The sequence below is a fragment of the Adiantum capillus-veneris genome, chromosome 5 (assembly GCF_014529385.1).
Source record: "Adiantum capillus-veneris isolate H3 chromosome 5, ASM1452938v2, whole genome shotgun sequence".
In the NCBI taxonomy this organism is placed as follows: Eukaryota; Viridiplantae; Streptophyta; class Polypodiopsida; order Polypodiales; family Pteridaceae; genus Adiantum; species Adiantum capillus-veneris.
The window spans coordinates 45,735,508-45,745,458 of NC_140935.1; positions in this window are offsets into that span (position 1 = coordinate 45,735,508).

Here is a 9,951-nt window from a genome sequence, read left to right on the forward strand (position 1 = left end):
TATGTGAGAGAGAAAGAGAGACCAGTGTGTGATGTGGCACGATCATAAACGGGCAAGGGCCGGTGTGGATTGCTGTCAATTGTGTGATTTTTGAAGATGAACTCTAGTGGATTGGGGTGCAATGATTATCATGGGCTATAGAGAGGCAGTCTGTTTGGGTTCTGGGTGTGCTCCTCTTTCCCCCCATCCAACATGTAGCAGTACTACAATGGGGCCGAGTGAATTGTGGTGTCAGATCAATGATCAATTATAAATATGTCTCCTAGAGGATGTGCTCGACCAGTTACAACATCAACTTGAATGATAATGTCTTGGAACTACAAGTAGACATGGTTTTTAGACCAGGCATGCACCATTTTTTCTTCCCTCATGAAAGGATGTCCTAAGATCATCTCAGATGACCTAGTGTGCTTGGAAAAATTCATAACAATGAAGATATACCTTATTTTTTTTCCAAATACCTCAATCTTGAGATCTTCTAGCATCCCAATAGGTTTAACAATAGTCCCATTGGCCATATTTACTACTATGTCTGTAGTCCCAAGGTGAGGTCTTCCCATAGATTCCCATCAATTCTTAGTTACAATGCTAACCCCAGCGCCACCATCAAGGATTCCCTTCATAGTTAATCTCTTGGTAGTGTTTGGTATGGTTGCATTGGATTCATCACCTTTAAAGTATTGTCCCGACTTGTTAACATGTATTTCAACAACAGAGTTCTCATCTAGGTTGGGTTGTGGATCTAAGTGTTCCTCCTCTATTGGAACTTCCCTAGCTCCATCCATCTGTGAAAATTGTGGTAGCCCGACTTTCAACTCTTCATTGAGGAAATCTCGAAGAGCTAAGAATAGCTTGGGGTCTCCATATAGTTTAGACATGATAGTGGCTCTAACTTCTAATGCCATGAAATCCATCAAATTGGCAATATTTAATGGAACTTTCTGGGCTTCAGTCCCTTGACATGGGGAATATGGGATCTCCATTTCTTCAATAGGGTCAGATAATCCCTTTGTGAACATTCTCTCCAACAAGAAGGCAGTAGGCCCACTTCCTAATGACTTAAAGTCACTTTTTCTTGGATTACACTAGGTATTGCTAGTGGTCTATGGTCTTTGTGAGAGGTTGATTTTGCGTAGGAAACACTGTGCTACAGACGGGAGCATAGAGAGCCCTGCAAAATACTCAAAATATCGCATAGCAAGACATAAAAGAATAAATCTACGTACCTGTCGACTCGCACAAATCCATAATCGAGCACAATACGAACAGAGAGAGACAGAGAGCGGGAGAGAGCGAAAGAACACGTGCAGGTGCACCTCCTAGAGCGCAGTGCTACGCGAGCACGGTGAGAGAGGAAGGAGGAGAGAAGAGAAGAAGACACAAGCATTGGGTGCAATCTCCCCCCGTGCAAGAGTGAGCATTTTCCTCTTGCACGTATTTATTTATAGATTTCTTGAATGCCCAAAAATGAGTACAAACTGGCCGGCCGGACATAATTTGGCCAAAGCTCATAAAGAGCACTTGAATAATCAAATATACATAAGATGTAATATCCTTCTGCATAATCCATTATCTGCTCATGCTTTTGCCACCTGTCAGCTGCAATAGATAATAAAATATCAATTCTATAACATACCTCTCCGTCGGAAAGCAACTGTCCTCAGTTGCGAAGATAAAAATCTGCAAACAATACTTGTCAAAAACAATGATTAGAAATTTGTATCAAATAGTAAAAGAAAATCCATAAAATTAGACACATTGGTTATGCCTGCTTTCATCCACATACTACCTATTCTAGTGTCCCATACCACTAGAATAAGCAGTATATGTCATACCCTAATGAATCAGGATATCATTGGTCACACTCATCATTGTATAAATCAATTCTGATCAATCTCAAGTTCACTTTCAGAAATACTATCGCGATAGAAAATCATCATATACCAATTTCAAATCCAATTCCAAATCCAATCCCAAATCCAAATCCAAAACATCTTTCATTTTCTATACCCGGGTAACAAAATCATACCAATTACAATGGTGGCCAGCCACTGCAGCATGATTTTGTGATCGGTGTTGCCTCATCCGACGAGTCTACACCAATAAAACGTGCTGCCTAAATCGGCGAATCTGCACTAATGCTGCCTAAATCGACGGATTTGCATTTGGTACAAGTTTAAAAATCATGAATCTGCAATTTATCAATGTGTTGCCTAAATCGGCGGATCTACACCAGGATGAGTATCTACACACTGCCTAAATCAGTGAATCTGTGTGTCCGTGACCAATGGACTAGGCATGGCATAGAAAAAAGTGAAAAATAAATGACATGTTTGATATGAAATTGGAATAGAATGGAATGTGGAAACATGTACCAAATGTAATCAATCATCGCACACCAACTGAGCTCATGTAAGTAGTGGTATGACAAGTCATCTCAGTAAAGATTCCAATCAAAGAAAGTAGAAGTCATGACATTGGAAACAATGGACTTAGCAACATAAAGAAGTTATGCCTTCTTAAAAGCATCTGGAAAAATTCTTTCATGCTGCAAAGGTTTTTGGGTATTCATAGGGGTGTGAGAATGTGTACAAAAAGACTCACTTAAAAGAATTTAGTTATAATAAACATTAATTTATCAAACCACTATTAAAGTAGACGATTTGTGTATAAGCAGATGTGGTGAAGGGTGGGAGAATTTGGAGGGGCCAAGATAAGAGAAGAGATGGGATAAGCACTCGTGGTGAAGTAGAAAATGTTACTTTTAGGTCTAAAGATACATTGATAGAACTTACTTATCAGGGATAATTGAAATGATGTTTCAAGAGGGGTATTATCAGAATGCATTAAGAAATGTCATACCTGGAGCTTGATATGTGAATATTGTATTTAGATTTATCTGCAAAACTTCTCTAAAAACAAAGCACTAAAAATGACTTTGTGTTAAATTCAATAACAATCTAATCATACACTAATTTTACGTGACCAAAGGCGGAATATCTTAAGTCTATTGATTTTAAAACTGATAATTTGGAAGAAAATGGGAACAATCATAGTGATAGACATACAAGGGACATGCCATATTAACAGTGAGAAGTCGACATGAATATGTGATATATCTGCTTACCATTGGCATTAAAAGTGGAAATATAATGCACAAAGAGTGTGTGTAATAAAATGCAACAGAAAATTCATGCCTAATACAAGACCTTAACCTTAACCATCTAGAAAGGGTACTGGAAACACTAGTAGGGATGGCATACAATAGCAAGTAATACGATATGATGGAACATGAAAAAGAAGCTTAGAGCAATCTAATTGTAAATCCAAGTCCATTACACCAATGCCAATGAGTATAACTGGACATAATTAAGGTAGTAGCTTGTGCAAGAAGCAATGAGAGAGCAATTTTGTTTCTTTTAGTAGAGAGTTGCATTCAGAGTTATATCCACATTCTTATAATTGTGAGAACAGTCAAGTCAGGTGGTGGTAGCTATAAATGTATTAGGTCAGACAATCGCGCTTGACACAGATCTACATCGGGCCTTGTCAACTCAATTAAACTGACAGAATATTTCCAAGTGATTCTCTTGCATGTGTCACGACAGTTTCTTGACGTGAGGTGACCAAGTTTGTGACTATGACCATGTGTCCAAGAACCTAAGTGAGTGACCTTCTTTTATTAAAAAAAATAAAAAAATTATCTGGCACATTTACATAAGGCTATGCTCAAGAAAAAGGAAGAAAATACGTGTGTTATCATCAACTTGCCATGTCACACTAATCGGTTAGGTTTATCGAACAATCCGCAATTTCTCCCAAGAATCCCATGCTTTACAAAGGCCTTACATCTTTAGCTTCTACCTAAGAGTTAGGGTTATAAAAGGCACAGAGGCAAAGTATATTCAAAAATAAAATAAAATAAAATATTCTACAATCCTACACCCTTGACGGGGTTCTTTGATCTCCGGAAAGAAATGCAAACTCAGTAGACAAGATGATGCCCATTACTTGACTTGTGTGTTCAAATTATCACTAACATACGCCCAAGATGATTATTTAAGATGTATTAAACCCTGCAACACCTGCAACACTATGAATTTATTGAAATCACTTGTGTCTAGATATGGTCGTCTGAACAACTAGTTTTTTTTTTTTTCTAATCAACTTATCTACAGAATCTAAAAAATTTGAGCAATGGCAAAATTAAAGAACCATTGGTGTGAGGGAAAAGTATGTTGATTCCTATAATGATCAGGAAAAAATAGTAGGATGAATAATATATGAAAATCTAAACTACGGTTATGAATGTGTGTGAGTTATAATTACTTGTTGTAGACCTAGAATAGCTACAACGATATGGTTACTAACGTGTGAGCAAGCTAACCAAACTCTGAAAGCTCAAAGCTTAAGGGGAGTGTAGATTTTCAACTTGTGTATCACGATTAATATTGTCCTATCGTAATCACTGGGGAGCAATAGATGCATCATCAATGGTTGAAATCTCCCTATTGATTCTTAGGACATGAGGGACTGAGTCCCTTTGTTGGTAGCCCTACCTTTAGATGGATTTTTTCCTCCCCACTTTTCAACCTTTCCTGCAACAACCAAAGGTAGTGATGCTTCCAATCCACTTTGCAATCTACAATCGACTCGGTACTCTCTCCTCCAAACTCCAGCATATTTTGCTTCACCTCCTCCTCTCTCTGTGAGTAGAGCCTTGTAGCGCCAGCCCTTTCCTTGTTTCTCAGCCCAGAACACCAGCTTGGAGAAGCTCAAACTGTGCAATCATCGACAACCAAATCTCCTTGTTGTACTCAGTGTCTTCACAATTTGCGTCCTCCCCCTCTAAAACGAGCCTCACTACCCTAGCTACTTGCAACACCTGAGAACCCTTGCAAAGGCCACCTTGGCCTTACTCTCGAGCACCTCGACTGCAACTTTTGACACACATCAATATGTAGCTTTTGGCCTTGCATACGCCACCCCCCTCCAGTCCCTCTTTGCAACCCCACAGAATCTTTGTACAGGTTCTCCTTCTATAGCGCCATCCTATTGGCCCTTCCAACCAGAGCCTCCGCAAGCCAGCGCTGCCAAAGTCGTCTACCAGCTCCATTCGACCTTCTTTCTTTTTTTTATATTTCAAATTGCAGGTGACCAATATCCCTTCATGCTTGTAGTCATGCCCTCTATGTATTTCTTGGACCTGACTATTGACCGATCTTGGGTTGGACGACATCATCATGTTGATAAAAAAAGACATCCCCCAAAATGACAGAAAAAAATATCGTGGAAGGGTATGGCTTCATCTTCAGCTTCTTGCAAACTCTCACACTACTCTGTTGATAACTGCAAAACCAAAACCATCGTCCACTGTAAGCTCTGAGGGGCTATCATTTCCTGTGTGTGTGTGAGAGAGAGAGAGAGAGAGACGTCCACTGCAAGATCTGAGGCGCTATCATTTCCAGAGAGAGAGAGAGAGAGAGAGAGAGAGAGAGAGAGAGAGAGAGAGAGAGAGAGAGAGAGAGAGAGAGAGAGAGAGAGAGAGAGAGAGAGAGAGACTCCATGACATGCAGCTGGTGTGGTCGTGAGTAATTTTTAAAAAAAACTATGCCGCAAAGTTTACTGGAGTGTGTGGGCTGGAGCTGGGGTTTAGTGCCAGCCTCACGAGGAGTGGAAGATGGCGCATGCAGCCTTGGGGTGATGGTCTTGATACTATGCATGCAGTCATTCAACACAGCGAGACGCAAGCATGTGTTAATGAGGTGTCTGACTAAGGGTCTAATCCGGAGGAGCAAAGGCATGCAAACTAAGGAAATTGTTGGTCAAGGTTGGGGAGTGTTGGTGAGTTGCATGGCGGTTGGTGTTCTGTGAGGATGAGGACAGCCGACGTAAAGTCGTGTGGTTATGGTTGCGAGACCTCATGTATTCAAGTGGTTGGGCTGCAGTTTGATGAGAGAGGGAGAGAAAAACGAGATATCGCGCAACTGGAAACTGCAAGAGGGTTGCATGGCGGCTAGAATGAGTGGGACGAGAGGAATTAGAGATAGAGCGAGATCAGATGGGGTGCTGGCACCAACAACAAAATGAGGGGGGAGAGAGAGAGAGCATGATTGGTTGGCAGTCAAGTGCTTGTGGCACATGATTTTGGTGAGGCTGCTTCATGGAATTGTATGGTTGAACCGAGAGAAAGCATATGGTCAACAGTGGACCAAAGAAAGAGAGGGGGATTGGGAATTTCAACTGCTGCATGGCATAAAGAGGGGCCGGATGGAAACTGCGAGAGAAAGAGAAAGAGCGAGAGAGAGTGTCGAACTCTGCATGCCGGCCCGGGGGGGGGTTGAGACAATTGGGGAGCTGTGGGCGGCACCTGTATACCAAGTGCACATCCATCGGTAATGGTCCTTGCCCGCTTGTGCCACCTGCTGTGGATTTATGTTTCAATTGTGTTCGTTAATTAAAAGAAAACAATAGTATGGCTTTCTCACAAAACTAATTTGATGGTCATTCCCACTAAGCGGAGAGATGGTTGATTAGGCAATCGAGTTCCTATTCTCCTCCCGTTTACTTCTTCACTCGGATAATCACCACGGTCGCTTGGGTATATTCCTACAACAATCCACCATAAAATCTGTTGCTACTACTCTTCTTTTTTTCTAGTCGTTCTATGTGACAAAATTTGATTATACTCGCTATTTACAAAGTGTCATCATGCCTAAATACATTGTATCTTGCTTTTTTCCCCCCAATAATATCCTATCTAAGGCCGTATGCTAATCCTTTCTTATTATTGATTATTTTCATTAAGTTTAATCTATTCAATTATGACGTTTAATTATCATAATTTCAATAGTAATTACTATATCATAACAGTAAATAAGAATTTCTCTTTAATTTCAAAGGTGACTAACTGTTATACAATCAACACAAATTACTGCAAGCTGAATCAACTAACAACATTAACAAGCATGAGAGAACAAAATACTTAGCTGATGCTTGTCGAAATCCTTAATCTTGGAGCGTAGCCTATGCTCTGATACCACTGCTACAGACGGGAGCATAGAGAGCCCTGCAAAATACTCAAAATATCGCATAGCAAGACATAAAAGAATAAATCTACGTACCTGTCGACTCGCACAAATCCATAATCGAGCACAATACGAACAGAGAGAGACAGAGAGCGGGAGAGAGCGAAAGAACACGTGCAGGCGCACCTCCTAGAGCAGAGTGCTACGCGAGCACGGTGAGAGAGGAAGGAGGAGAGAAGAGAAGAAGACACAAGCACTGGGTGCAATCTCCCCCCGTGCAAGAGTGAGCATTTTCCTCTTGCACGTATTTATTTATAGATTTCTTGAATGCCCAAAAATGAGTACAAACTGGCCGGCCGGACATAATTTGGCCAAAGCTCATAAAGAGCACTTGAATAATCAAATATACATAAGATGTAATATCCTTCTGCATAATCCATTATTTGCCGATTGCTTTTGCCACCTGTCAGCTGCAATAGATAACAAAATATCAATTCTATAACACACTGTGTCCATAATCTGGATCTGCCTAGGTGCCCGCTCTAGGTCCTTTTGGGTCTCTTCTACCAAATTCATTAACTGCTTGACTCACTCGATCTCCTCTATTGGGTTTGGGTAAGTTCCTATCTTCTTCTTGGGTCCTGGCCATTGTGGCTCATGATGATCTTCCTTGGTTGTTTCTTTCCTAGTGGTAGTTTCAGTCTCCATATTCTCACCTGAATCACAATCCTCTTCAGTGTTGTTCATATATACGGGGTCGTCACCAGTCCCTATGTTGGTCTACAGATTCGCATCGGATTCACCAAAAATATGCCAAGAAGTTGACGTGCTTGCCAGGAAGTTACCGGACCTCTGGTTGTGAGAGCTTGTAAGGAGGTAGCAAAGGATTCACTCCATGAAGTGTGGTGTTTGGTGGTGAATACTTAAAGCTCAGCCATAGAAGACTCTCTCTCATCCTCTCATGTACACATAGACTCTTAGAATAAGACAAATATGAAAACAACCAAACTTTGATAATATCTAATCAAGGGTAGGATGAAAGGATTTATTGATGCATTTACAACGGCTACTCTTTGTCTTCCAAACAAAACCCAAGGTTCATAATCAATCAAGACTCACCCTCTAGAGAAAAATAAATAGGTGCACATTGAATGAGTTAGAATAATTTAGAAGTGGTACAATAATTTGAAATGGGGAGAGAATAATTTCTTATAGTCTTTCAGGTCCAAAAAGAAATAAAATTCTTTGTTGGAAGTGAATTTTTGGACTTAAACAAACATTAACCCTAAGAGATTGTACATTATGGAAAGGGTGAAAGTTGGCATTGTCTGGGTTATTCATATAAGCATATAAAAAAGGATATGGTCATGGCCGGTAGCTAGAGATCCCGGGGGATTCACCATGGAAAACTTACCGCACCACGTAAGTGTAGGGGAGGGGGGTTTTTTTACAAGCTACATAAGTGTATAAGTTAGGGGCAGGCTCCCAATAATTTATCTCCCAAGCATAAAAATAAGGAAGGGGGTATCATATTTGGGGGGGAGGGGGGGTGCTGACCCGGGTTGATTACTTGTAACGATTAGTCACTAGTGTGCACTAGAACTTGGATGAGTTTTGGGGAAGTTTTGTATCAGTCACACATTAGATTTTGCATCAAGCCGATCATAGACAAGGGCTGATTTAGAGTAGGTCAAGAGTTGATTTACACCAACTTTGGATGGGTGAGAAATGGACGAGTAGCCAGAAAGCAAGCTGATGGGACACACAATTTGAAAGTCAAAGTAAGATGCATTGAGGGTATGTCTAGTTATCAATAAGAATGGTTTCTTAGTACGTTGTCAGTCACTATGCTACTCTTTGACTAGATTTACTCAGTTAGATCATGTGAGACCTAAATTATATATGTAAGATAGGGGTATGATAGTTTTCTTCATTTATTGTCGTATAAGCGTAGAAAGGGGGGTCATGTTCTCGAATATGAATCGTATATAGGGGTTTTATCTAAGTTGTCTGCTCGCAGGTGGCATCCCGTTGTGTATATAGAGTGAATCCCCTGGGCTAGAGATAGAGGTAGAGACTTTTGTAGAGGTAGATAGGTGATTATGGAGCAAGATAGTTAGAGAGATAGATTAGAAAATAATGTAAGGGATAAAGAGATAGATTTGGTTAGAGAATTAGGAGAAAAAGTTAGAGATATAGGTTGGATTAGAGACAGAGAAGAAACCAACAAAACCTCAAAGTAAAACACATATTACTCGACAAAGCCTTCGAGAGTTATTTGCCATTTTGATGGGGAGAGAAGAAGAGAAGACTTCAAGCCTTGATTGATGCACCAAGTTCAAGTCCTAGAGTTGATCTTCCCAAGATTGCTTACAAGGTTGGCTAGTCTTTCTCAAAAGGCAAGTGTAGGCTTAGGTTTATGTTTATGGTGGCTAGGTACAACTACGCATTAATCCTCTCACTCCGTAGTGACTGGTTTTTGAGGAAGAAGAGGTCCCCTTTTATAGGTGAAGGGAACCCCCAAGAGTTAAACAAAAAAGAGAGGAGCCAGTGTGAACAATAAGTGACAAAGTTTGAATTGGGCTATCCTTGCATGATGTGGGCAGACTGGGGTCCACCATTTTGAGCATATCTTCTTAACTATGGTTCCAAATAAAAAAATATAAATAGGGGCATAAAATTCAGCTCAAAACTACAGCCCGTATTTTATATACCAATTCCAATCTGGATTGAAACCATGTGTAAAAAATTCATCAAAAAAAGATATTGTCTAGCAGCAAAAATCTTCTTGTTGTCCCCTTAGCTTAGACTTCCATTTGATTCCAATGGACACCTCATGCAATATGAAAGAAAAACATTGCTCCTTGAAAAAGTTTTGTAAGCATCCTTGTAATAATGCATCAAAATAGGTGTATCTTTGAAA